The 26,617-nt window shown below is 44.5% G+C and overlaps 1 long non-coding RNA gene across 2 annotated transcripts in view; it reads left to right on the top strand.

Moving 5' to 3' along the window:
* Positions 1-26,617, top strand: part of LOC105276294 — a 380,772-nt gene that overhangs the window by 55,009 nt on the left and 299,146 nt on the right. For both annotated transcript variants that reach the window (XR_003406934.1, XR_003406933.1), the window contains one exon: positions 4,259-4,294. This is a non-coding gene — a long non-coding RNA (uncharacterized LOC105276294). The remainder of the gene's footprint in view (positions 1-4,258; positions 4,295-26,617) is intronic.

Below are 26,617 nucleotides of genomic sequence, written 5' to 3'. Positions count from 1 at the left end.
ATCATTGTGCCGTTGAAAGCGTACGTTTCGCTTCACCTCCCAGTTTTTCCGAGTCGCGAGCCGAATTTCGTGCGGTGCTCACGGACCGTGCCATCATTCAAATTAATTGCGCTTACTTTGAGCACGATTCGTCGGGATCTCTTCAGCGGCAGTTTCGGTTTCAAAGCGCCACGCGGATGAGTACGAATGTCAGGGCGGAGTACGCGTGTACTGAGGTTGTGCGTGTGCCGGGTGGTTGAACGAGGGGGGTGGATAGGGTGGGACGGCAGGCTGGAGGCTCTCTCGTGTACACCCGACTCCACCTTATTACAATTAGCTTCCTTATATATCTAATTAGCAAGATTCTTGGCGCACGGGGTTTCAGTGCAAAGTGAAAGACGGCAGTTGCCACCAGAGCTCTTCGCTCCTGTCTAATATAACTCCGCCATGCTCCAGCCTGCGAGACGTAATATCTCACGTAGGTGTGCGATCGTCTGCACGTGTACGGTTTTCCCTTACGTGACGTTTCGGGACTGGCCTGACGCATTGTGCGTGCGCGCGCATACACACGCGGAAGAATCGTATTGAGAGCTCGCCGAGTTCCATCATGCAGACTTTTGGGTTCAAAGAATAAGGGATAAGTGCGACGAAAATTTGATAATACATTTGTACTCTACACGGTCAAGAAATTTATTTACGGATTGCGGAGCAATTCGCGGCTAGACATAAACTGATAAAATCCGAGAGTTGCAAGAATGAGATATGAATTTTACACGAGAGTTGCAATCTGAGGATGGCAAGAATTTCATTTTAACCGGCTCCATCTTAAGAACCACCCACCGGTCGCAAAATAATTCACAAGTGAGGGTAAACTGACGGAAGATAATTTTTAAACCCTTTCTTGGCCGGCGAGCTAGCTTGGGGCGAACATGAATGGACGGCCGGCCAGCGGTTGGCTTCAGCTTACTTAATTATCGCACAAAGAAAGAATGGCTCGTGGAAATGTAAAATAAAGGCCGCACCGTGTTTCCTCGGCGCTTTTTCAGCCCCTTCCGACCTCCTGTACCTTTGCTGTTCGTCCGTTCCTTTGCCACCGCGGGCTCGTCAGTCTCAAAGGACAAGCGCGATCTCCCCAAGGAACGCGAGAAGGCGAAACAGAGAAGGGGAGAGAAGGATGAGGGCAGAAGAGGGCTAAGAACCGGCTGGCAAAGGAAGGGGTTAACTTTCCACAATTAATAGTGACTAACGTCCATTAAAAACTAATTCCTTTATTTATGGTTCACTTCCTGATCCTCCTTCGACCGTCCTTCTCTCCTTCGTCCCTCGATCCTCGCCCGCAACCTCGTCAAGGGGTACCGCGCGCCCCTTTATTTGCTCTTCCCCCGGACAACAAGTTGTTACAGGACGAAAGTTGCCGCCTTTTTCACGGCATAGCCGGTCTCGAATGACGGATTAAAATTGGGAAAGTTCTTGCTACCGGGCCATATTTTTCTGCGGCTGGGGTCCTCGTTAAAAGTAATTGCGCGCTGGTAGCCTCGTTCGCGTTCCTTTCCCGCCAATTCGCGGGACACGATCGCGTTAAATCTCGAGGACGCCGCTCAATGCGGTCACGCTTGTCATTCGCAATCCATTTTCATTTTACAACCATCGTAACAATATATTGTCAGCATTGCAACATTTTAATTTCCGTTTTTAATCGGATGCTAACTTCTCAACGATGTTCTTGAGATAATTTCCGAGATAAGCGCCGAGAGAAAAAGCACCTTTGTAGCGGAATTTTATGATAACTTGAGCGTTATTTTTCTGTGAACTCTTAGTCTTTCGATGACTCTCCCTTAGCGCAACAGAAAAGCTCGTGTGTGTCGACAATACGAGGAACCGAGAAAGATTGATGGCGCAGAGAGACGGCCAAGTCCGAAGCGTTTTCACGGCGCGAAGCGAGAGTGCGTCGCCGGCGGGTCTCTCTCTCTCTGCACATTTTTAATTGTAACTAAAATAATTATACTTTGAGGAGAACCGGCCGCTTTGACACCGCGGCGCGCGCGGCTAGCAAAGGCAGCGACGAAATAAAAAGTCCGTCCCCGTTCGTCTCGTACTGCTCGCACGTCTCGACGCGGTCGTTGCGAGGAATATGTAATTTCGCCTCTGCGAAACTGACAGCCCGGAAGGGCCACGCCGGCGTTGCACCCCTAAATAATAATAAGTACGTCTAGTTACGTCCATCCGCCGTCCATCTCTCTCCCTCCTCGCGCCCTCTTTCGCCTCCACCCTCACCCCCTCTCTCTCTCTCGTACTTCCTCGTCCCTCGGCCGGCGTTCCCTCTTTTGCAGTTTTGGATCGCAGCACGTTAATTTCTGTACGTCAAACGAAGTTGCACCGGTCGCGTGTTTACATGTCGAAAACGAGCGTAATGGGCTGCCGCTGCAACTTAGTCGCGTGATTTCGCGTGGCGCGGCGCCGCGCCGCATGGCGGCCGGTGACCTTAAGCACTGTTCACAAATGCAGCGCGGGGCACACCGCGCCTGGGGTGCAGAGTGCAGGGAAAGGTGAGGAAGAGCGGGAGAGGGCTAAAAGGGCGAGGCAGCAGCCGGCGGTGCTGCGGCCCTTTGAAAAAAATTGTTCCGAGCTCGTCACGAAACCGGCTGGAGAGTTTCGGAAAGTATGTTAAACGGATTTCGCGTTCGACGAAAATTAATTATACGGCCAGGCGGTAACGGGCTCGCTCGTCTCGTGCTCTCTTTCCCCGTATTGCCCTGTCTTTTTCCACCGCGTTGTCGGACCTTGCTTTCGACGATGAGGTGGTCCACCCTCTCGGCGCTTTATCATTCATAAAGTCTCGGATTTCAGAATTCGCGTAACCCAATACGCCCGCGGCTCTTTCCCCGTTTTGCGCGAAATTTCACCGAATTTCTTGCGCCACCCGGCGCCGCCCACTTAAAAAGCTCCGCGCGCACATCGCGAGCTGCTGACTTGTCTCTTTTTTCTTCCTCTCCCTCACTCCCCCGTCGCACTTTATCCCTCTTGCCCGTCGAATATATTTTTCCGAGTGGACGCGACGGCGAGGAGGAAGAAAAAAATGTAGGAAACACGCGCAGAGGGACGAACTGAATCTCCGAGAAAACTCTTAACGCTGCCTGTGCCGAGGCTCCGACTGAGAGAATCAAGTTTGAGATGCAGCCCGCGGATATTCGAATGTGCATATAAAGGGGAATAAAGCAACGAGTGCGACGATTCCATATGTATAACGCGAATGTACCGGGTGATCGGACATCATTTTTAGTTGTTCTCTCGAAATAGGAAAAATTATGAAAAATATATCTCGAGATTTATTTGCCATGTACCATATGCATCACTTAAACGCGCAAATTTATGTCTGTATATTTTTACCGTAATATTCTCATCTGTATTTTTAATACTGCCGAAAAGCAAAGACACAATTAATTTAATAAAACTTTAAAATATCTTCTCGTATCGTATGTGCTATTTCCATCCTCCCTATCGTGAGTCCTTTTCTCCGTTTCGTTTTCCGGCGTTTTCAGCCACCCAGTACATGGCACACCGGGGCTTAATTAAGATATGTATTTATTTTAATTCCTCTCGGGCCGCGTAGAGATGGCCGACTGGCCGGGCATAGGATAACACGATTTGCTTAGAGCCGCCGGTGCGCATATATCTCGCACGTACAGGGAGATTTTCAATTCAGGTATAAGGAAAGCCGGCGCGCGCTTCTCGCGCTGGTATAATATAATAAATAGGAAAGGAGCGTGATGCCGAAAGGGAGAGAGAAAGAAAGAGAGAGAAAGATGTATGAATTTTGCGTCACGTTTTTTTAACTCTCCCTTTTTTTCGAGACCGCCCGCGTGAGTACTCCTTTACAGAAGATGCACCCCCTCGCGATTCGGCCGGTAGTGAAGAGTCCACTTCGCGGAATAAAATTAGGAAACTGTACCTCTCCCAACCCTTTGAGGAGATGCGTTTATTCTTCTTCGCTCTGTTTTCCTTTCCGCCTCGTTAACCCTTTTACTCTCTGAGAACGAGCAGTCTGAAGAATTCTTTACTCCGCAGCTTTATTCTAAAGTGCATTACGCGGATTCCTAACTGTGTATCTGATAGCGTTAACGCGGATGCTAATACCCGTGCGTGTTGCCTCCTCGAAGAATAAAGAAATGCCTGCTTGTAAATCAGATACAGAAAAATTAAATATTGTATAATAGCTGTTTCGATACAAATCGATGCTCTACTTTCAAAAGAATTAATTTTCACATTTTGTTTGTCACAGATTTCGACGCGTCGGTGACTCCGGAAGTCCAGAGTGGTAAGTTGTGATCACGTGGCATGATATTGTATTTTCACAACTTTATACGTACGTATCAGTCGAGGAAAAAGTCGGTTAACCGCGTACGAGCGAACTTTGAGGGACGAGAAACGTCACGAGATAAAAGTTAAAACCGTCTGGTCCGTACGACGCAGGAAGGACTGCGTTCCCGAGATCCCGTAATTCCCGCGGTCCCAATTCGAAATACGCTTCTCCGGCTCGTAAAAGCCGGTATAAAATCGTCGCGTACGGTCGTGCGTGTCGATCCACCGAATAAAGGGCCAAGCGACGTCGCAGTAAATGCGAGTTATGAACATGTTCGATGTGCATACGATACTATAACGATCGAGGGTTGTCAGAAAGAGGAAGAGAGAGAGAGAGAGGGAGTGAGGTGAGTGTGGAATGATTCAGGGGAACGAATTCATTCCCTGCACCCCCGTTGGCACGAATCGCTTGCCTCTTCCTTCAGCGAATTAACATAATTTAGACTGCGATGCGAGCATAAAAACAGCTCCTTCCGCCGATAAAGTCACGATATCTCTCGCAAAAGCGCTCAGCATAGAATCGCGTTTTATGAGGACGTTGAAATTAGCGGCATTTACTCCACTCCGATCTTCTGGTACCGCATATAATTTTATTCCAGAGCTTTTCTGGGCAGTTGGGACTCTGTAATTCAATCGAACGATGATTGAACGTAACGTCAAGAAAGATGGAATTCATATTTTACGAATAATCGTAAAATCGCATTATTAATCCTAGCATGTCTGAGCCGATACCGATAGCACAAGTGTGCTCGTTTTTAGCATCCTCGTCTCCTTTCTCCTCGTTTCGAGCGCGTCATCAGTGACGGCTTTTAAAATCGTCTCGATTTTTCATCGCCGCTACGTTTCCTTCGTGCGATTTCTGTGGCTTCGCAGGCTTCCGCCTTCGAGACGCTAATGGGTGCGTACGAATATTTCATTCCCCGTAAGATGCCATTACGAAAGTATATAGAATACGCCATGGCTGCACAGTAGAGTCGCGGGTCGCAGCGGGGCGAAGGGATATTTAATGACGCGTGGCGATATTAAAATGGCATAAAAATGAGGTGTAATTTGTATCTGGCCTCAAAAGTTGCCCTCATCCCTCGCTTGCAGCCAGATTACACCCCGCTCTCTTGCCCAACCCCCTTTCGACCGTTTCTCTCTTACTCGCACGGCATCGTGTACTATTATTGTTATTAATATGAAAGGTCGCGGGCTCACTTAATACCCTGAGAAATCGCCGCATTTCCGTATCAACTGCTCCGCCCTCAGCCGCGTCGACCGAAGTAGGAATTCTACTGGAAGACGAAAGAGCAATCCTCTGAGAAAAATTTACGCCGTGGCGAACATCGCGATTGTTAAATATAAATGTTAATCATTAAAGCAATTCTAAGATGAGACACAAGAAGATGTATTACGACTTATTCTGAAATACTCGTAAAAAATTGATTCTGCGCAACATTGTGTGAAGAATAAACACTTATTGATACCACCGTATATACGGCCTAATGTCTTCCTCGATAAAGAAGCGTTCTGTTGTTCCCGGTCCATTCGGGTGTTTCCTTCCGCACGATCCGTCGAAATCCTTCCGCCCGAAAGGAGCCGCGGATAAAAATGTCATTTGAATATTTGACGTACGTCCGCACGGGACATCATTTATAACGCGTGACAATAAAGCTTCTCGAGCCGGTAGTAATCTTTATGGCGCGATACACGACGCGCGCGCACGACGCGCGTGTACCGTCGTCTTCCCCCCCGACTGACTTCCACTCGCTTTTTCGAGACGCAGTTACGCTTTTACGATATGCTAAGCGCCGGCACACCGTCGCCCTTTTCAAAAGACATCCGAGCTCTCATCGTCACGGGCGGAATATTTTCTGGCTGCTTAAACATCGGATTAACGATCTGCAATAACAAACAAACTACTTATGCAGCTGTCCCTCCTTGCCGCGAGACCCGACTTCCGCCTCGCTCGGGATTAAATCAACGTTAACGACGTGCCGTCGACTTCGCGATCAGCTATTTGGGCCGTAATGCCATCGTGCGTCCATCGTATTGTCGCGTTTTATGCTGACTGAGATCGAGCTGTTCAGAATATCGAGCACTGAAAATCTCTGGTCCATTATCAGACTTTATCTCTGTGGAAGAACATTAGAATTTCCTTACTCAACTACGATTTATAAAGCGTTCTTATTTTAATTATTGCATATGTTATAAGAATGTATTTTTGGGTAATGATACCTTTTATAATTTCAATTAAACTTTCGAAAATCATTTTTGTTAAAAAACGTTTATTTCAAGAGACACGGTAGTGTCTCACGCCAAGTATACGCGCGGCGAGACCGCACCGTGACTCTTTTACGCGAAGCGACGCTTTCGCAGACACTCAGATTATTAGATCTCAATAACGGCTGATCCGATCAACTTCTAAGTAGGCTCAATGGATAGCTTGGGTTCGAATTGCATAAGAAAAGTGCTTTTATTTTTCTCCTACGTGTCCTACAAGCGGAGATATTGCGATGCAAAGTTCGAAATGTCACAATTTTACGATTAAGATACTCCGTTTTCTCCTTGTTTGTCAAGTGAAGGCAAGAGGGGCTCGCGGAGAAACGAATGAAAAAATGTGAAGTTCGCTAATTTCGACGCTAGATGGCTCGAAATGACACGTAAATGTAGAGTCGATAATGCTAAATGCAGTATCGATCAATATCGTCACATTTCGAATTTTGCATAACTGTTTAAATATTTCTTTAATTTTAATCATCTCTTAATACATTTTATATGGCACGGTAGTTAAGAGTTGATTAAAATCAAAGAAACATTTATAAAGTTATGGAAAATTCGAAATATGACGATTTTGAGACACACACACGCGCGCGCGCACGCACGTCTAGCCACACTGCTACAAAGTCGGGTAGCTGCGCGTCCATAAAGACGGGTTGCTGTGCGCCCACAAAGACGGGTCACTGTGCGCCTACAAAGATACTACAAAATGTGTGAAATAACAATAAAATTTCCTTTTTAAAACAAGGTACAAAAAAGCGCCAAGCATACGCGCCCGAAGAACGCGTTCAAAGATGACCTCTATAAAACTAATGATATCAACAAATTTCGCCAATTATAAAAATGAGTGTTTATGCAAACCAAAAAATCTATTACATTTATTCTATTTATTACATCTATTATATTTTTATACAACTAAATATTTTAATACATATAAATATTTCAATACAAATAAGTGTTTTTCCAAAATACTTGGCGCTGCTAAACCGAATCATTATGTTAATTGCCTCATTCTCTTTCTTTCTCTCTTGTGAATGCGTGCATGTGTGTGTATATGTGTGACGTTAGAATTAAGCATAGAATAAGTTTAACTACATTTGTACATATATGTATTTCAGCGAGTTGTTATGTAATTTAGAGTGTAAAGAAATGATTGTAATCTTTAGATTATTTAAATACTAAGACAATTATTGAATCGGTTTAGCAGCGCCAAGTATTTTGAAAAAACACTTATTTGTATTGAAATATTTATATGTATTAAAATATTTAGTTGTATAAAAATATAATAGATGTAATAAATAGAATAAATGTAATAGATTTTTTGGTTTGCATAAATACTCATTTTTATAATTGGCGAAATTTGTTGATATCATTAGTTTTATAGAGGTCATCTTTGAACGCGTTCTTCGGGCGCGTATGCTTGGCGCTTTTTTGTACTTTTTTTAAAAAAGGTAATTTTATTGTGATTATTAATTACAAACATTTTAATAATAAAAGAATTATAAGTTTTTACAGTTTGTGTTGTGATGCTATTTCGTATCAATCAGAAAAGTGTTTCACAGTTGTCTCGGTATGCTCGTAGTTCGCAGATTGATGTTAGCTTCCGGCGAGCGTTAGCTTCCGGCGAACATTGGGCGTCGTGACGATTCATGGTCGACGACGGGGAAATAGTTCGGTAGACGTAAGTCGCACGACGGAGGGGAGGGGAGGGTGAGTCTGGACGGTCACTTGGATTTGTGTGGTGTGAACGCGGGACGGACCAGTAAATCCACCCTTTCGTGGTCTCTTAGCGAACTCGGGTCATAGATCGTCCAAACTATCGTGAAACAATCCCCACCACCTTCTTCGACCTCCGAACTACCCCTCGGGGTGCTTTGGCACCCTCGTAAGGAACACGGTATCGCGCCCCCACCCGGAAGAAGCTCGATTATGCGAATGACTTTGGAGATTCACACTAAACTAAAGCGTTTCGCGTCCTGCGGGCTGCCATATCGGGAATCGCAAGTTAGCACAGCTAGTAAGGAATTATCATACGTATCAGGATCATTAAATCGAGTGGAATATTGACATTTTGAGAGTCCAGTAATGAACAATAAATTCTTGCGAAATGCGTTGGATTTAAATATGACAAAACTTCAATCCCGATCGTCTTCGCATCCATCCTTTCCACGACGTTTCCGCTTTTCTTTTTTTTTCTTGAATCAGCTACGATATAGAACACACCGTGGGCTTGAAAAGAAAAGCGGTGCTCGTTAGTTCCGTGAGAAATTAATTATTTGCCCGCCATCGCTACGGCCCGCTCGAGTAATGGTGAAAAATGTCTGGATTGTGCGGGATTACATCACGTTGGGGGAGAGGGAGAGGCAAAAGATGGGTTGGGTAAGTGGGGGTGAGTACGGAGACCCGGAAAAAGAATAAGAAGGAACGTATCGGTGTGGCTCGTTACACTTAAATTGGAGGGAATGACTGAGTGGTCTCGTTATTCATCGCGAATAATATAGAAAAGGGCTTCCGACTTCGCGCTTCACCTGAGCAACGATTCCTGGCAGGATATCTGACACGGCCGGATCGCGGGGGAGTCCTTTCTCTTCGGGAGATGAATTGACGCGGCCATGTCCGACGTCGTAATCAGGCATTGAAAACGTCTCGTCTCTTATTCGAGCGTCTCGTTGGAAGCGATATTCAAAACTTGACGGGGTATTCTTGATCATTAGTGGAGTATCTGTATCCACGAATGTTTTATCTTTCGAAAAAATACTGCGAAAAAATACCGTGTACACAATTGGGATTGAACTACAGTTAAAATATATACAAAAGATTTTTGTCACGTCGACCGTCATCTCCATTGTAGCATATTCATTTATTTTTTATTTATAAAATTATTTTTATTGGTTAAAATATTTTTCTATTTTCTATTAGACTTTATTATTGTTATATTACGCTATTGATAGTTAATTATGTTTCAACTTTACTCAATTCTCTATTCGAGCGAATTCTAATTACGAGAAAGAAAAAGTTTATTTTACCTCGCATTGAAGCGAGCAAATCGAAGCAAAATAAATCGTTCGATATCGTCGCGTACCCTTCGCCACTCTTGATTAATGTATTCCGAGGAACGGCACCTCGCTAATTAGTTCGCTTTGCGCCCGAGTCGCGAGTGCAGGCCAAACAAAAAGACATCGAACCAAATTGTTCACAAATTGGACGGATGACATTACCGTCCTCTATTAAATGGCGTTTACCCAACTCGTTGGCGTGTCGGCCTTTAACCCTCTCGGCACGAGCAAAACCACCACTATGGGAGGGGGCCAGCTTGGGTTGGCGTAGTTTGAGCTGTCCATAGAGGTGGTCGTTCCTCTAAGATCAAGTGCTTTCCAGTACCGCACTAAGCCAAGCCCTATTCCTCTCTCACCCCGCACTAACGTCCGTTCGTACGGTCGGATCTGCCATCCAGGAAGGGGTGGATTGATAAACCAACCGCTCCCGTCCCTCTTGACCGGACAAATTCTTGCGGACAGCCACTGGACTTCAGTGGATCTCAATATGCGACCTTGTTTTCGAGGTCCGTCGACATTTTGTGACTTTATCCGTCATAAGTGAAACGGATGGATACTTGGGCGAAAATGTTTTAATTAAAACACGCGAGTAGAACATGTACAGAAAAATATTATATCGATATATAAGAGAGAATTGAATAAAAATGTTATCTTTTTTTAATCTTTAACATAATTATTACATTTTCTGTGATTTACAACTCATACAGTTTATTCACTCAAACATTAGGTTTTTTCTGATTCCACAATTCTGCGCCGTTTGAAATTTCGTAGTCTGTCACGCTTGCTTCCTTGAATAACTCACCGTTGAAAAAGCTAAAGCTCCTGGGACACGTAGGCATATTGTACACACGTGATCCCATGGTCGTGCGACGAGGACGTCGACAAATTCTCACTAGAGTCCGCTCTCCCGTGAGTCGTCCCCCAGGTCCCGGATCTACCGGGTGTCTCGTCGTCGTTGCCGCACATAAGCCGGCCGCACCTGCCGTGAGAACGACGTCATGACGACGGACCATCCTCCGGTTGGTCTTCCACGTATCGCTCTTCCGGGCGGTAGGCTCGCGTGTCTGGTTCGGTTGTTGCGCCGCGTCACGAAGGGGGTGGCCGCGACGTCTTCCCGACGTTGAGCACCCCCAGGGCGAAGTGGCTCAAGTCGAGGGGTAGTGGGTCAAGCGATACCGGGAAAAGTCGGGAGATCCGGGAGTATTGTCGCCGGAAGTCCCCATTGGAGAGCGTCGATGGTCGGGGTAATTGGATAGAGAAGATCGAGCACAACCCCGTTTGTTTCATTCCCTCACTCCTCTTACCAAGTCACTCATGGCGATTTACGAAACACCCCTGCCTCCTGCTGGCTCTGTCGCTAGTTCTTCGACATCCGAAAACTATAAACGCATTGAAAGAAAGAGTCCGAAACGCTATCCTTTGGAACGCTACGACGAGGTGTCACGCGATCGGGACTGGCCGCTACTCTCCCTCGGGATGAGATTCGATTACTGGACCACGTGGCCGGACATAGTCTCCGCGTGCATGTATAAAATAGTGACATCATCCGAACAGAAAGTTGTTCTAATATTCACCATACTGTTCACCATGGCATTAATTTACTTACTTGATTACTTCGAGTCCAGAAATCTTTTAATATTTTAACGCGTTGAACTTACTTAATATTTGTACGCTCGATCGAGGTTCGGTTAAGAAATCACATGTTAATGACTACAAAATTATATTTACATTGTTTTAATGAGAAGGATATGGTGAGAAAATTTATGCGTGAGACAGTTCTGAGTTGAATAAAACGCTAATAGAAATTTCCGATGATTCTAACTACATTCTATATTTTTGGCTCAGTTCAAATTAGTAGCGGACCGAACTTTTCTCTGAATTATAAGGCCAGTCGGAAATATTAGAAGGGAAGATTGTAACGTATCCCGTAATTCCCTACGAATCGGCGCACCGATTGCACGAGTTGGCGTACTTTTGATTTATTCTAATTGCTATTTCGATAATGGGGCCGGGTCAGCGCTTTCGCAGCGCTCTTGCATTCCCATTATCGGACTCGAACGCCCGAGAAATACAATCGCATTCGAGTTAAGGTAACGTCCGGCACGGAGGTTGCCAGTAATTATTAGCTAATTTGCCGTTAAATCTTCGCTGACCGCTAAATTATCGCCGAAGGATGAGTGTGAGGGAAGGGTATATTTTATCGTCTCGTGTGCTCGACTAGGCGGTCATTTGATCACGGTGTAATATATCATAATGGAGTATTCTGCATTAATCAAGCGGCATATGTTTTGTATGTTCAGTAACTAATTGGAAGTTTCGTGTAGTATTTCTCTCCCAAAAAAGATTGCCTAGACTTTCCACGTGAAAAGGATAGAAATAGAATGTCTAGTAAAGTATCAACGCGTATCAACTTAATCTAACGAGTGGCCGCTGCGGGATTGAATAGCCTTCTGACGGTAAGAGACGGCCCTTTGCGACAAATGAACCACAAACCGAGCGGTAACCAAAACCACTCGAGATCGTTGGTCCACGTTTGAACGTCACGTATTGTTTTGCGCGTCTCAGGAAACCGCGGATCCGGAATTAGTCGGTCCCAAAAACCACCGCGGACGGTTGCGAAGGTTCTTCCGTTAATAAGATTGAAACGTATATTTCGAGTGCATCATAGATATCTGTTTTTCTTTGCCTAAAAGGCTTGCTCGTTGATTTGCTGATAATAGAGATAATTAGGGTAATCGGATTACTAAATTACAGATTTGCTTTAGATAAATTATAATCCACGCGAAAATTCTCGGACTATGCGAACAATGCGTTTCACAAATATTTCGTCGATATACTTGAAATAACAATGAAGCGTAACCGAGTTCTACCAAATCTATCACGGTAGCTTGCCGCTCTTTGGCTGACATGTGGCGTATATACGGACGCGGTGAAAGAAGGAGCAAGCGGATCTGAATGGCTCCCGAGAGTACCAAGTTCGAATCCCATTACCGGACTCGCGCCCGTTAAATAGGTTTCGCATCGTCAACCGGAAAATATACACATCGTCCCCGAGTTGTCTTCGGCAAGGAGGGGGTGAGGACACGTCTTATACCCCATGCGACGCAAATCGATGTGGGTCCGTTGGGAGGACCGAGCTGAAAATTTCGTGTCCTCATTGTTTATTGCATACGAAATGTTCCCGAACGCTGTCGCATAAATTTTAAATGAAGAAGACGCGTCATGGTGTAGGCAAGATGGAGAAATAGGATAGCAAAATTATACTAGATCGAAGAAACAAATTAACATTACGTCGTATTTTTATACATTCCTACATTTTATCACAAGTTTTCTTTTCATTTTCGTGATATTCAGATATTCAACATTTCCCTATTTTCTATTCGTAATAGTTTTATGTTGATATTCTTAATAATTAAGAATGACGGTAAAAAGAAGCGATACTTATTTCAGTGGTCGCGTTATCACGACGGATACAGTTACTCTCACGCACAAAGAACGGCCATCGTCGTCAAGACGTTCCTCAATGTTCCCCTCCAGCATTTCAGTCACCTTACATCTCCCCCTTCCTCTTTTTGCAGTTTCTTTTTCTCCATTCCTGCCCATCGTTCGTGCACCGCTCTCCGTTCTCGAGCGAGCGTTACGAACGAAACGAAAATAAAATGTAAGTGGAAATTTATTGCCGCGGGCGATAGGAGACGTTTCCGTACTTTTAAATATTTTATAAACTTTCTTCTTCTTGCCTCCGTCCTCGTGGTTCCCAGGAGCGCCTGGAGAGCACCGCTGACGATAGAAGGAGTGCCATGAAAAGGAACGAAACGTCTCAGGAATGGATGGAGCGAGGAGGTCTTCATCTTGGTGTCGATTTCTTCTATTTCTCAGCGCGAATGTCACGTCGCGTCGCTACGAAAAATGAAAATATTCGCGATATAATGCTCCCAATGTGCATTCCATTGATGATGAATTATACCTAACTTTCCTTTACTATCGCAAACAATACCCTATTTAGCAATGTTATTTTTTTCTTGAATAATGTACATTACACAAATTCTTCTTTTATGAAACTCGGAACGTGTAAAAAGAACGATCTTGTAGTGTTATTATAGTTCAAAATTCATTTAGTGACTGTTCATTTAGGTAACTAAATGAATTTTGAACCATACTTATTGATCAATACGTTTGATGATGTCTTTAAAGTAGATGATAGGCAACGCAGATGAGCATCACGAAAATCAATAAGTGACAGGCATAAAGAATTTGTCGTGTTCCCCCATTTCGTGTGTCCTGACATCCGCTATTATTCGACGGCACGCAAACGACTGGCGGAATAACGTTGTAAGGGCCTGTCGAAGTCGTGAATATTTGATGCGAACCTATCAGCGCCTCTCAATACAGTTAGGCGAAAATTGACAGCTCTCTCTCGAACGCTCGAGCCTCTTCTCCGTCTCTTTGACAGAGGCATAAGCATCCCTGACGAATATTCCTCGAGAGGCAGATGACGATGGAACAGCGTGGATAAGTAATAAGTTCTTTCTTTATCGTTCTCCCAAACTAATAAGTCCCCTTGTCTCCTCGAGTTCCATCAAACGTGCTGAATTATGTAGATGCGGATCCTCTGCACTACTGATACCACTCGATCCGCCCTTAAGGGACCGTGCTTGAAGTTTCTTCTTCTTTTACTTATCTTATATACTGTTCAGTCGATCTGTAATTTCGATGAAAGATTGTCATATATCAATAGTCCTTTTTCCGTGGATATAAATCGTTATTTTGTCGTTTGAGATTGGATTTTCAAGTTCTGAAAGTCTAAAGTCAAGTTTTGAAAGTTTCGTATCTTACATAACACGCAAGAGTTCTTTTATTACAAATTATTTGCGGCAATCAGTTCATACGCATGCTTGCGCTTTTTTCCGCGGTAAAGAGATCGCAAAAGCGAAGGAGAAGAGAAACGCACAGATCGCGAGATCATGCACTGCACGAAACCGTTGCAAGTGAAGACGGTGAGTTACGAGACTTAGCGTTAACCTCCCGGCATCCTCTCGCACGAAAACGCGCCCCCGTTACGGGCCGCGGGTAGATTACTTTTCGATAAGGAATAATTAAAAATTTTCTCGTTTAAAGTAGCTAATTCCATTTCTGGCGACGCCCCCCGGAGCGGGTAATGGGCGGCCGGAAGTGGCCCGGCTCACCGGAAAAAATAACCGCTAAAATACTTGGTAGATAAAGAAGATAAAGTCGCTGGCTGGCTAGCAGTAATTTATATCGGCGTGTGATTCCGGAATGAGACGCGAGGAGAAATATTTCAGGGCGATATACCCTCCAGATAGTAGTAATTAAAAATTACGGGGGGAGAAAGTGGCGCGGACGACGAAGCAGGAAAATAAGAATATATTGATTGTACTGGATGAATCATCCCCTGAAGAAAATCCAATCTCCATCCTGATGCACTTTAAGGAAGTACGTACAGCAAGACTATTATTTTTTTTTGTAGTTTTTAGATTTAAGATACAATTCCAAGTCCTGTATGTTACATAAAGCATATTAAAAAAATATTACATTCTCTGTTTAGAGGATTAGATTATCTTGGAGCAATAGTTCTCTATATCTCATTTATAAAAAATATGATATCGCGACAAAATCACAGTTCAGACTACTCTTTATTCACACTTGAACGTATTTGGTACCGTGAATGCTGAATCGTTACAAAATGTCGTATCGACGCCTTCTCTATTAACGTCACATGCTTCCGGTCGATTCGTCGAAAGTTTCGGTCAACCTGAACTCGAACAAGGATCATAAATCCCCGCAGTGGAGACTAATGTAGTGGTAATAGAGTATAAATGGGGGTCACAACCCGAGGTCAGCCCGTCTTACACCCCTAAACTGTCGTCCGCCACCTTCGCCCTCGTACGAGGACCGGCCGAGACCTTAAACTCGCATAACACCCACCTACCATTATTTCGAAATGACTTATCGGGACTTCATGCTTCGTGCTTGCCGATTTCAGAATCAGTTTCCCTTCAAACGGTGCAACCGTAATAGGAAATTCCCAATATGCATGATAATGTTTTGTATAAAAAAGCGCGTTATATGAGATGCGAACAACCCCTAAAAATATATCTTGGAAAATATAATAATATCGACTTTGATGTTTTATTAGTAAGATAAAGTTTTTCTACAACAATTAAAAATTAGGCATATCTCGGTCTTTCCGAGAGAAAGGGATTGTTGAAAAAATTGAGAAGACATTTTTATTAAAAATGTTTTATGATCGCGTGCGTGAGAGCACCGATGTGCCGTGCAGTGCTGCCGTCTCGTGAGCCTGTGACGTACTAAGGTATCGTGCGACAAAACTTTTTCTACTCGTTTCTGCGACACTCTCCTCGCTCACTCGTCACGTTTCTTCGATACTTTTACATCGAAGACGAAATATAAAAATTAGCTTTTTCACAACAATTAATACAAATTACATTGTCATCTTTTCCTCTATCTGTAATGTTGCAAAATTGCCCTTCCATACGTGTCTTTAAAAATTGTTTTTCTTAATCTTGAGTAAGTCTTTGCTCAAAAGATCGGCAAGTTCACGAAGCAATATGTATCTCATATATAGTTCTTCAGCATTCACGTACGGAACTTGGCAATGATTCGATGTCGTTCCTAAAGCAACGTCGTGAATTTTTGCGGCCGAGCGATCGCGGCCACGTTGAAAGTTACGGTTCTCTGATTCTCGTAGGTGGCTGCGCGCACACGGAACTCTTTTCCCGAAAGTTGTTTCAAAGTTCACGGCACAATGGACACGGCACGTATTTCCCCCTTCGCTATTTCTCTCCGGTTGATGGTAGATACACACGCCGGTACAAGGGAAAGGCGTCCGCGTGTTGCGGGGTGTATACCTAGCGTAGTGCTGACCAATGTTCGCCCGAAGATACGGTTGACGGGTCCGGGTCCGGCCTTCACGTCACCTCCACTTCAACGGTCTCCCGCGTGCGCCCTTTCTCGTGAGCCGCTCTTCTCGTCCGCATTCAATTTCAACACCTACGTCCGCGCAACCTGACCCAGCGCGCGCGCTGAACAATCGCCGAACCCATTCGCAACTTGAGACAAATGAAAACTTTACGCCGCGCGCGAACCGAAACACTTCTGTCACTGTTGGAGGTGTCGTGAGAGCCGTTTAGCAATCGATGCACGCGACTTACTCGCCACAGTGGCGAAAGGCTCTCGTTTCATGACGTTCATTTCGTAAAACTTGACGATTTTGCACAACCAAAGATGAGCATATGATTAGAGATTATCAAAAGATAGATAAAGATTGACATTCTATCTTTATTAAATAGAAGAGAGTAATCATGTTATAATATAATAATATATTAAATTGTAACAAAAGTCCGTAGTGTTGTTTAATATTTTAATGAAAAAAGAATGTGTGTGTGTGTTTCTGGAATCATGAAATTACCACAAACATGGCAAATGTTAGTAGAACAAGACGACGCGTATGTAGTTGAATAAATATTTATGCATATATATAATAATTTTGTGTCTTGGAATTTCACTAAAATAACGCTACGAACTTTTGTTACATCCCAATAATATAATTGATAAAATAAAGGAAAAAGTTGCCAACGTTGAACAGGACTTTTTCAATATGTTAATCTAAACTAAAATGCATTCTATTGATTTAAAGTGAAGCAATCGCATTAGTATGATTAATTTATAGTTGTATTTTGTTATGTATTGTGTTACTATATTGTGAAATACTTACTTAAAATATATAAAGAAATGCGTATAAAATAACGTTTGGCCGCGAGAAAGGGTTTCGAAATTCATTTCTGGCAAATGACTGCAGATCGATATCGAGATTTATTTGACGGCTTTATTTGCATCGCATTCTCGCGCTTGACGGCCTCTAACGCTTCGAAGGGGGTGAAGAAAGACGCCTGGACCGTCGTGAAAATAATTGCACGATATTCGGCGTTGGCAACCCTTCCTTTTACTTTCCTTTATCTTAATGAAACTCTATAAATAAAGAACCTAATGTCACGGAAACAATCGTCTGGGGAGAACAAAAAACCACTGATGAATCATTTAGAAAATCGAGAAGGGTAATGTTAAATTGTGAATCTTTTCTCATCAATTTATCAATATACATATAAATATTATAAAGGTCTCTTAAAAAATTATGTACGTGTTTAATTACATATGATTTTTTAAGAATTTGCTACGTATATATTAACATTTTGGATGGATAATAAAACAACTAATTGCAAGAAATACTATAAAATATTTTTTAATAAAATATGAAGATTAAGATTCGAATTGTCACTATACTCTTGAAAGCTGTTAAAATTAATTTCGACAATACGTGCTCTTCGCAAGATTACAATTGCAACTAATAACGAAGGGTCGAAGTGTCGACTTTGCCGACGTGACAGTTTAAAAAAGCTTTGAGCGTTCCTGCTGGAACAATAGCGATAAGGATACAGCGTCGTAAAATATTTTTTCAAACAGATCCGGGACACTTGATATCAAGGTTTACGGGAAGCTTTATCCCCCGAGGCGAGTACGTTTTGACAAGGCGGGGGCTTTAGAAAAAGGGTTGATGTGCAATAAAGGGGAGACGCTTACATCTGTAAAAAAAAACGCCAATAACTCATTGACAACAATCTCGTTGGGCGGGGATAATGGGCGCCGTTTTCTCAGGAGGTGACTGCTCCTGCACGTTTCCGCTTGATTAAGAATTAGGCTCAAAAAATAATTATTTTTAATTTGTGAGCATGATAAGAGGGCTTTGTTCCACCTTGTGTATGGCCCGCTGCTGGGATGATAAGAACGAACGCGAAATTGATCTTCATGTTTCATGATAATCCCATTAGTTTCGTTAATGTCCTCATCTCTTTAATACTTTATAATTATGTTCAAAGTTATGCTTGTACAATATGTTCCAGTGTAAGATATTTATTATTTTAGTATCTCATTATGAAGTTTGTTTTTGTCCAAGGCAGAAATTAAAAAAATATATCATTTAATTGTTGATACTGTCAGAGCAAGATATCTTCCTATTCGATTTCGGTATTGATAATAATAATATTAACAACTGTAAAAAATTATTTGCAATTTACCTTTTTTTGAAATTAGTTATATGTGTTATTTCGAGTCATTCTTCAACATTTTGTGTGTGTTAAAATATCGCATGCGTGGACGAGGGTGGCATAAAAACGACGTCGGCCATCGAGAGACGAAAGGGATAAGCAAGTTAATGAGAGAAAGAGGCGCGCGATGGTAAAAGCAGAACGGATAGCTGGACGTCGAGCCCTCGGTGGCATGGCTAATATCATGGAAGAGCCCTTTGGCAGCCTAGACAGCGACACCCCTTGACAATGCACTCCATGACGGGACGTGGGTCCCCATTAATTTTTTTAAGCATTATAAATATTTAAGCGAGCCATTTCTCATAGGTAAAGCGAAACGGTCTTCCTCAACGATCCTTTTTTTTCACTCGGACCAGTGATGAGATTCACGATACCCTCCTCGTAAGCGACACGATTCTGAATTGTTAACGATAACGCGGGGATTTACGACTGGTATTGCGATTATGCGTAACCTTACGACAGGGATTATTCGTGCGATTGAGATAAGGCGGTGCAACCGGCATGTCCAGGATAACGTTATGCGATATGTAAAAGGCATAACTGACAAGACCATAATTTATTAACATTAATTGATTATTCATCTTTTTCAAGATATTCATATAATTGATAATAAAAGTAAAATAGTGATATTTTGCAGACTTGACAATAAACTTTTATATATAATTAAATGATTGAGAAATGGGAATAAACAAAAAATGAAGATAAATGAAATAATATTAGGTTGTTGCATAATTTCTGTCATATTTCGTGTGCTTATCTTCGATGCGCAATAAATTATTATTAGATTAGTTGTTGAACTGCTAGGTAGTATGCGAAGGTAATATGCAGCCAACCAAACCAGCGCAGTTCAAAAACAAATCTAATAATAATTTATTACGCGTTGAAGATAAGCGCACGAAATACGATAGAAATTATGCAACAACCTAATACTTTATTACGTCAGTCTATTCTCGTTTTCCGCAATTACACGCGACACGTCGGCAAGTTGGTGTCGTGAGACGCGACCGTTACCTTTCGGTGACACAGTTCACGATGAACAAACTGTCGACGCGCTGAAACGCGTGCAGAAACTTGCTCCTTAGATAAACGGGCGAGAAGAGTAAAAGCAGCAAGAGAGAAAGAGGGAAAGAGGAAGAGAGAGGAGGCAGGGGCGCAAACGGGTGACCGAAGAAAGGCGTAGCGGTATACGCGCCGCCACGTGCGCGCGAGCGCGCTATCGCGCTATTGAAACGACAAGTGAAATATACGAAATAAATCTTGCAAGACCCTATTCAGTGGAGACAATACGGCGTCCAGTCTATGGACGCTGTCGAGGGTAGGCATACCGTATTGTGCGACGTCGGGAAGGTAGACGAACGTGAACTCTCGGACCGAGTCTCGCACTCGCCACCCCCTTTACCTTGCACACACTTTGCCTTTCCTTCTCTACCCCTCCTCTTTCCGACCAAGCTGAACACCCAGCCTTTTGCCCTGACCACCCCGGCCTCGCCCTCTCTCTCGGCCCCGTTCGCGAGCTTTCGTTGTTCTCATCCCCCTCGATAGCTCTCTTGGCCCCGCCAAAGCTTTCTGCATTTGTCTTTCTCTTGGTCTCTTCCTTTCTGTCTCTGTTCATCCGTCCGTTCCAACGTCCATCTTTCCGTTCTCTCTCTCTCTCTCTCTCTCTCTTTCTCTGTCTCTTGCTCGCAGTTTCCGTCTGTTTCGCTTCGATCCATGAAACGGCAAGTCGCGAGTAGGTGTCGCTGGGTAAATACCGGTGGTGTGTAGGCGATCTTTGGACGGGGTGGTCGTAAAGAATGGTCGTATTCAGAGTCCAGCGGCACTTCTGCTCTACCCTTCCCAATCCACCCCTCTCGTGCCATCCAGTGTCGCCCGTCCAGCCTGCAGCCTCCCCTGTTCGCCAGCGCAGCCAAAGCGACACCACAGTGCAAAGTTTCTGAAGCGAGACAAGCCGCAATATAATGCCACCCTTGGTACACGGGCATACCTCACCCTCCGTCCAATAGCGATCCTAGATACAACCCTTTCTTCGGCCGAGTGCTCGCCCGATATCACCTCGTATATGGTGGATCAGGATCGCCAGTGTTTCTTCAGTGGCGTTGAATCGTCACGTGGACTAGTAAAGGATTCCGCAGTGGTTGATACATTACGATCACCTAATCATATGTATATTGTATTTTGCTGAAATTATTCCAGCATATATAATTCACATCTTTTTCTAATCATATCAGTGTACCGTCCATTTCAAGAATTTAACTACGATATATATTTACGGGTAATTATTTAATTTGTGAAATATTTTACTCATGTCTGTAATGGATCATTTAATCATCATTATTTAAGTAATGTGTCTGGCGGTGCCGAAAGGTTGAAACGTCTCTTACATTCGACGATTCCGCTACATCGTGTTTCACGTCGAGCGGTACTGATCGCAGACCTGCAAGTGGCATCGTACATCGGCGCGACTTCTCTCTTACCATCGTTTCGTGGATGATCTCGCGCGTTCGATAATCGGGCGCTGGCTGACGCTCTACTCCCGGTCCCCGCGGTGGTTAATATTGATTTACGCATAAGGCTCGCCGGCCTAATCCGGCCGGGCCATAAACAGATCAGGTCCAGACTAAATCCGGCGCAAATTGTTACTAATTCGCATCTTAATAATGACCACGTCAGAGGCGTCACCGTATCTCAGAACGTGGCAAATTAGCCACGATGACAAATGACAGTCGGCCGTACACGTGCGCCCGCGGTAACCCTCTCTCGCACTCTCTCTCTCTCTCTCGTCCGAGTGGTGGTCGTACGTGTTGGTCAGAGGGTTGCTAGTCGTCGTCGTTGCGTGGATGCACGTGTGGAAAACGATATGCGCGCGTGCACGTATATACACGCGCGCCAATCAGTGTGCGAGTGGACGGACGATCGGGGTCACATACGAATCCTCTGGACATACCGCAACCGAGCCAGTGATACGGCTGCCTATTCAACATGTGCAACCGTCAACGTGCGCAGATACAATCAATCAAATCAATTAATGATTCGATTGTCCGATCGCACCGCGACACGTGTGCCTCATCCTGAATTATGGCAGGCGACGCGTAGTTCTCTGCCGCAGGAAGATCCTTCGTCCCTCCGCCGGAGGAATTTGGGGTTCACGAGTTCTTTTGATGTCTCAGCACGACTAATTAGACTAATAAAGAGATACTTCAGCCAACAGAGTCGATGCGTCCAGTTTCATAGTCATTACTTCAGAAGAAATCGCGTAAAGTAATAATTGCTATGTTTCTTTGAAATATTTATAAGAAATGATTATTTTAAAATGATTTGATATTGATTCCTCATTGCAAAGTGGATTAGTTTTAGAAGAAAGTCAGAGCCAATATAATCGGAAGGATAAATAAAAACCCCTGTTTAGAAGAGGCGTCCGCGTATATTAAAAATGGATCTGATATCGTTGTTCGATAACCCGGGATGAATCGAAGCACAAATCGGATTTGGCTTTGGGGTCGAGAGAGCTTTTAATAAAAACCTCGTGCCGCAAGCGGGAAATCCGATAGAGAGCCAAAGTACGCGCAAATATTTTCTCTTCCTCTTCTCGGGGTGGAACGCGCATCGGCGGGATGCGGCGGGATGCTGCGCGGTGCTGAGAGCACCGTCGACACATCAAATCGAGTGTGTATCGGTGCTGCAGCGTGCGGTAACATCCTTTGATAAGCAATTTGTGCATCCTGCGAGCTTTGCACGATCACCGTTTCGCACCATCTACCGGGTGGATCTTTTCATTTTTCTGCTGTTATACACCGTGAAATTATGAAAAGTTTCCCGATCACACATATGTCTCGTAATATTTATTATAATATAATATCTTCATGTGGCACGATATTTTCACTTTATCATCAAGAATTTATTTAACTATTTTATCATATCGATGGATAATTACGTTACAATGTTTTTATCTCATGCGTATCCGCGTACGTCGTGTGTTTTATCGATACGTTGAAGTGTACTTGATATTGAATAACTTAATTCAAAAAATTGCAAAATTAGGATTATCTTGTTTATGAGTAGATTATTAATATTAGGTACTCCAGCATCCTATTGCATTTATATCTCCGCGGTACTCGAGATGTCACTCGTAATTCCAGCCGTATTCCGACCGCGTTACCAGCACGTTTCACGTTACGCACGCAATACAGTCCGCTTGTAAAGAACACTTGCACAAATTATGACAAAGTGATAGGAGCCGATGCGAGCACCCGTTACCCGATACGGCGGCGCGGCTGGCAATATGCGTATCAATTTGCGGCGTAAAAGGTTGCACTTGATGTATTTTTATTTATCGCCTCTCCCCGGTACGATATGTTGACCGTATATGGTCTCCCGGTCGTACGCACTCGCGTACGCACTCCGCGCATCTACGTAGTCCGTTCACCGCCCCGTTCGTTTGCCACTCGGCGAGCACGTTAAATCGTATTACTCAGATAAATTGCGACGCACGGATCTCCGCGGACCTTTTTCGCGACGTATTCGCGGGCGATGGAATTGTCTCATACGTATACGGTAATTTCGTAAATGTACGGCTGCGAGAGCCGTCCCTTTTCGCCTGGATGTAGGAAGGACTTTTCGTCGACCCTGGTAATAATATAAGGCCGGTAAAGCCGATTTCGCAGCCACCCGCCGCCGATCGTGCATTGTTCCGCCCGTCATTATTCTTTCATCTCGGTTATGAAAACGTTCGCTAAAAAATGGATTGAGACTACGCTCATCTAAAACTCGTCTAATTTCTGGGTAGATGCAAACACAAAGGAAATCGATAACAGTTATACCAAAGTTTTTCTGGGAGTGTCTCATTATTGTCATAAGCGAATATGTCACTTTCAATCAAATGAAAATACCTGAATGACACGTTGAACACTTTGTCATATTAATTTCAGGTCTACTGAAGGTTTATGAGATGCTAAAAATTCAAAATTATGGAAGTATCCCTTCAAAATATATCACATATTTTTATTCTCGATAATTATATAATAATGTTTTTAAAATAAAACAGATCTTGTGTGTGTGTGTGTGTGTGTGTGTGTGTGGGTGTGTGTGGAAGCCATTAGCGAACCGCTATTCGCGAGCTTTCAAATGAATATCAATTATAATAATGATCGTGGCCCGCTAATTTAGCCCGTTATGACGAAGTTCGTCGAATCGCGGTAAAATTACGGCAGAATTACGATCTCTCATTTTTATCTCGATCACTGACGGCACCGCCAAACTCCGTAGCGCAATCAACCGCGAATGAAGAAATCGCACATGCAAAAAATCCGTACTGCGCGAAATCAAAGAGCCGTCCTCATTAATGGGTTCTCCTGCCTTCTCTCTCTCTCTCGCTCTCTCTTTCTCTCTCTCTCCCCTCTTTCTCATTCTAGAGACCGGAATAAAATCGCAGCGCGCACTGATAGCGTCCGATTAAACTGCCGCACGCGTGCAATCGCGCAAGGGGCGCAATCCTTTTTTTCTTCTTTCCTTAAAGTTATGAAACGACCTCGTGTACTCGGAAATCGCACAGAAGCCGGAATCGAATTTCACCCCCATCGTCCCCCCGTATTTCCACGGTGGAATGCGTCGTGCACTCGCCGCGCGCCGACCGTTCATAGCCCGCGGCTGAGTTGCAAACTCTCCCGCTAACTATGCGCCGGGAGAGCCGTCAATCGGATCCGCCAACGCGCGTATCACTTACATGCAAATCCCGAGCTAAAATCCCGCGCGTTTCGATGATCGTGCAAACGGTTGTGGCGATGGTAGGGGTGGCACGGAGGGTGGATGGACGGTGGCGTGAGCGACGCACGGGGAGGACGCCGGCCGACCAGGGGGTGGCCGCGGACGCGGGCGGGCGGGAATCGAGCGAGAGGCGCGATGTATTAATTACCAGTATTGATGTCCATTTGCAGTGAATTGATGTGTGGTCAGTGTTGCATCACGCGCAGGGGTCGAGCGGCCGAAACACACCGGTGTGCGACGGCAACCCCACGCCTCTCTCCCTCTCGCGCGCGCGACGAGGGATGAGCCGGCATTGAAACCGGGACGAGAGTCGGACGGCTAGACGGGGTTGGTTGCGTGTACGGGCTAACCGTATGCGCGTCGATCGCACGTATCGATATATGCGTTTCTCGATCCGCGCTCGGATCCCAGCGTCGCGCCGTTCCTGATTTCGCGTTCCTGTTCCTATTCAGAACAGGAGCGTTGCTTGAAATCAAAGGTCTCGACTATTGTCCCTGCGGTATCTTGACATCGCGCGTACGCCACGTGGGGGAAGATAGCGACGTATATGTCTCGTTGTAGGAAATTGTATCGAATGACGCGACTTTAGATTTTCGTGTGCCTCCATGATGATTTCGTATGCCTACCCCCATGACTATATTTTTTATAGATTTGTGCGAAATTATCGTCGATCTCATCTAATGGAGGAAAAAAATTAATAATCAAATCAGAAACGAGACAACGCAATAATTTTATGATCTGTAATATTGTCTATCGTTATCAAATGTAGCACACATATCTCTCTCTCTCTCTCCTTTCAAACTTTTTTTTATTAAATAACAAAATAAGTCGTGACATATACTTAAATGAACCTTCAAGCTTTTCGCCGCCATGCACAAAGTGATCGCGTAGAATCTGCGGCGTATCATTTAGAGGACGCGTTCAAACGGTAACATATCAAACGTCGTTCAAACTCCTTCCTAAACAAGGAATCTGCGTACGTTAAACATACGGCAACGAGAACACCGACGAGAACGAGGATGTTAACAACGCCGGCGTCGCGCGAGAGTCTCCCACGAGGCTCTCCCAAGACGACCGTCGGCGCGGCGCGTTTCACGGCGGCGCAGAATCGGTCGTTAAGATTTATGGTCGGCCCGACGCGGTTCCCGGTCTTTAGCCGCTTATTAGCATGCGGTATATCACGGCGACCGGACCGGCCCGAGGTCCGCGACAATAATTAGATAGATACGGGACATAGACGACAGCGGCGCACCGGGTATGGGCGGTAGGCGACGCCGCCGGGTTAGGTGGCCATCCAGGGAGTGAAACGGAGAAAGGGTCGACGGAAGGAGAGAGTCCGTAGGACGACATTAGGGAGGAGGATAGAGGAGCGAGGTAGCGGGCGAAGCAAAGAGAGAGGAAGGGAGAGAGAGAGAGAGAGAGACAGGCGGGTGGCGGCCTGGAAACAGCCGCAACGGTGCGTCGTATGCAAATGATGACGTCACACAATACCACCCTCCGCGACGAGGGCTATAGACAATGCGTCCGCACAGATAGATCTCGTTCTACTACTGTACCGAGCAGCGCTACACGTCGTGGTCGCCTCCGTGCTCCGGGTTCTGGCCGATTCGTAACTCCTACCTCCCTTCCGCCCCCTTTCAACCCCGTAAATGTCGAGGAGACGGCTGCGTGTCGCAGGGAGATCATTACGGTGAATCCTGACGCCGGCCTACCGTCAGAGCGCCACGACGTTCACTTTAATGATTCCGCAAACTTCTTTTCGGATATCGCGTTATATCCCTGCAGCAAATGAGCAGCATGACAGAGAGATTTGATCTGAATTGCGGAAGAAAATGACGTTATCTCAAATTTATGTTAAGGAATAATCTTACGTTGATTAAAAATAGACAAAGACGAAAAATTCATTGATCACGTACTAAGCGTTTCAAAGTTTTCTATGTCTTGCATTTACAAAGATTCTGATCAATTTAAGAAATGAATGTACACTGCAATCAAATTACTACTATCAAACTTATCAGGTCATCCTCCACACTATACATAAAAATATCACAAGAATAC

This window comes from Ooceraea biroi, chromosome 9 (genome assembly GCF_003672135.1).
Source record: "Ooceraea biroi isolate clonal line C1 chromosome 9, Obir_v5.4, whole genome shotgun sequence".
NCBI lineage: Eukaryota > Metazoa > Arthropoda > Insecta > Hymenoptera > Formicidae > Ooceraea > Ooceraea biroi.
The sequence above is the reverse complement of the archived record's forward strand: the minus strand, read 5'-3'. Positions and strand labels throughout refer to the sequence as shown.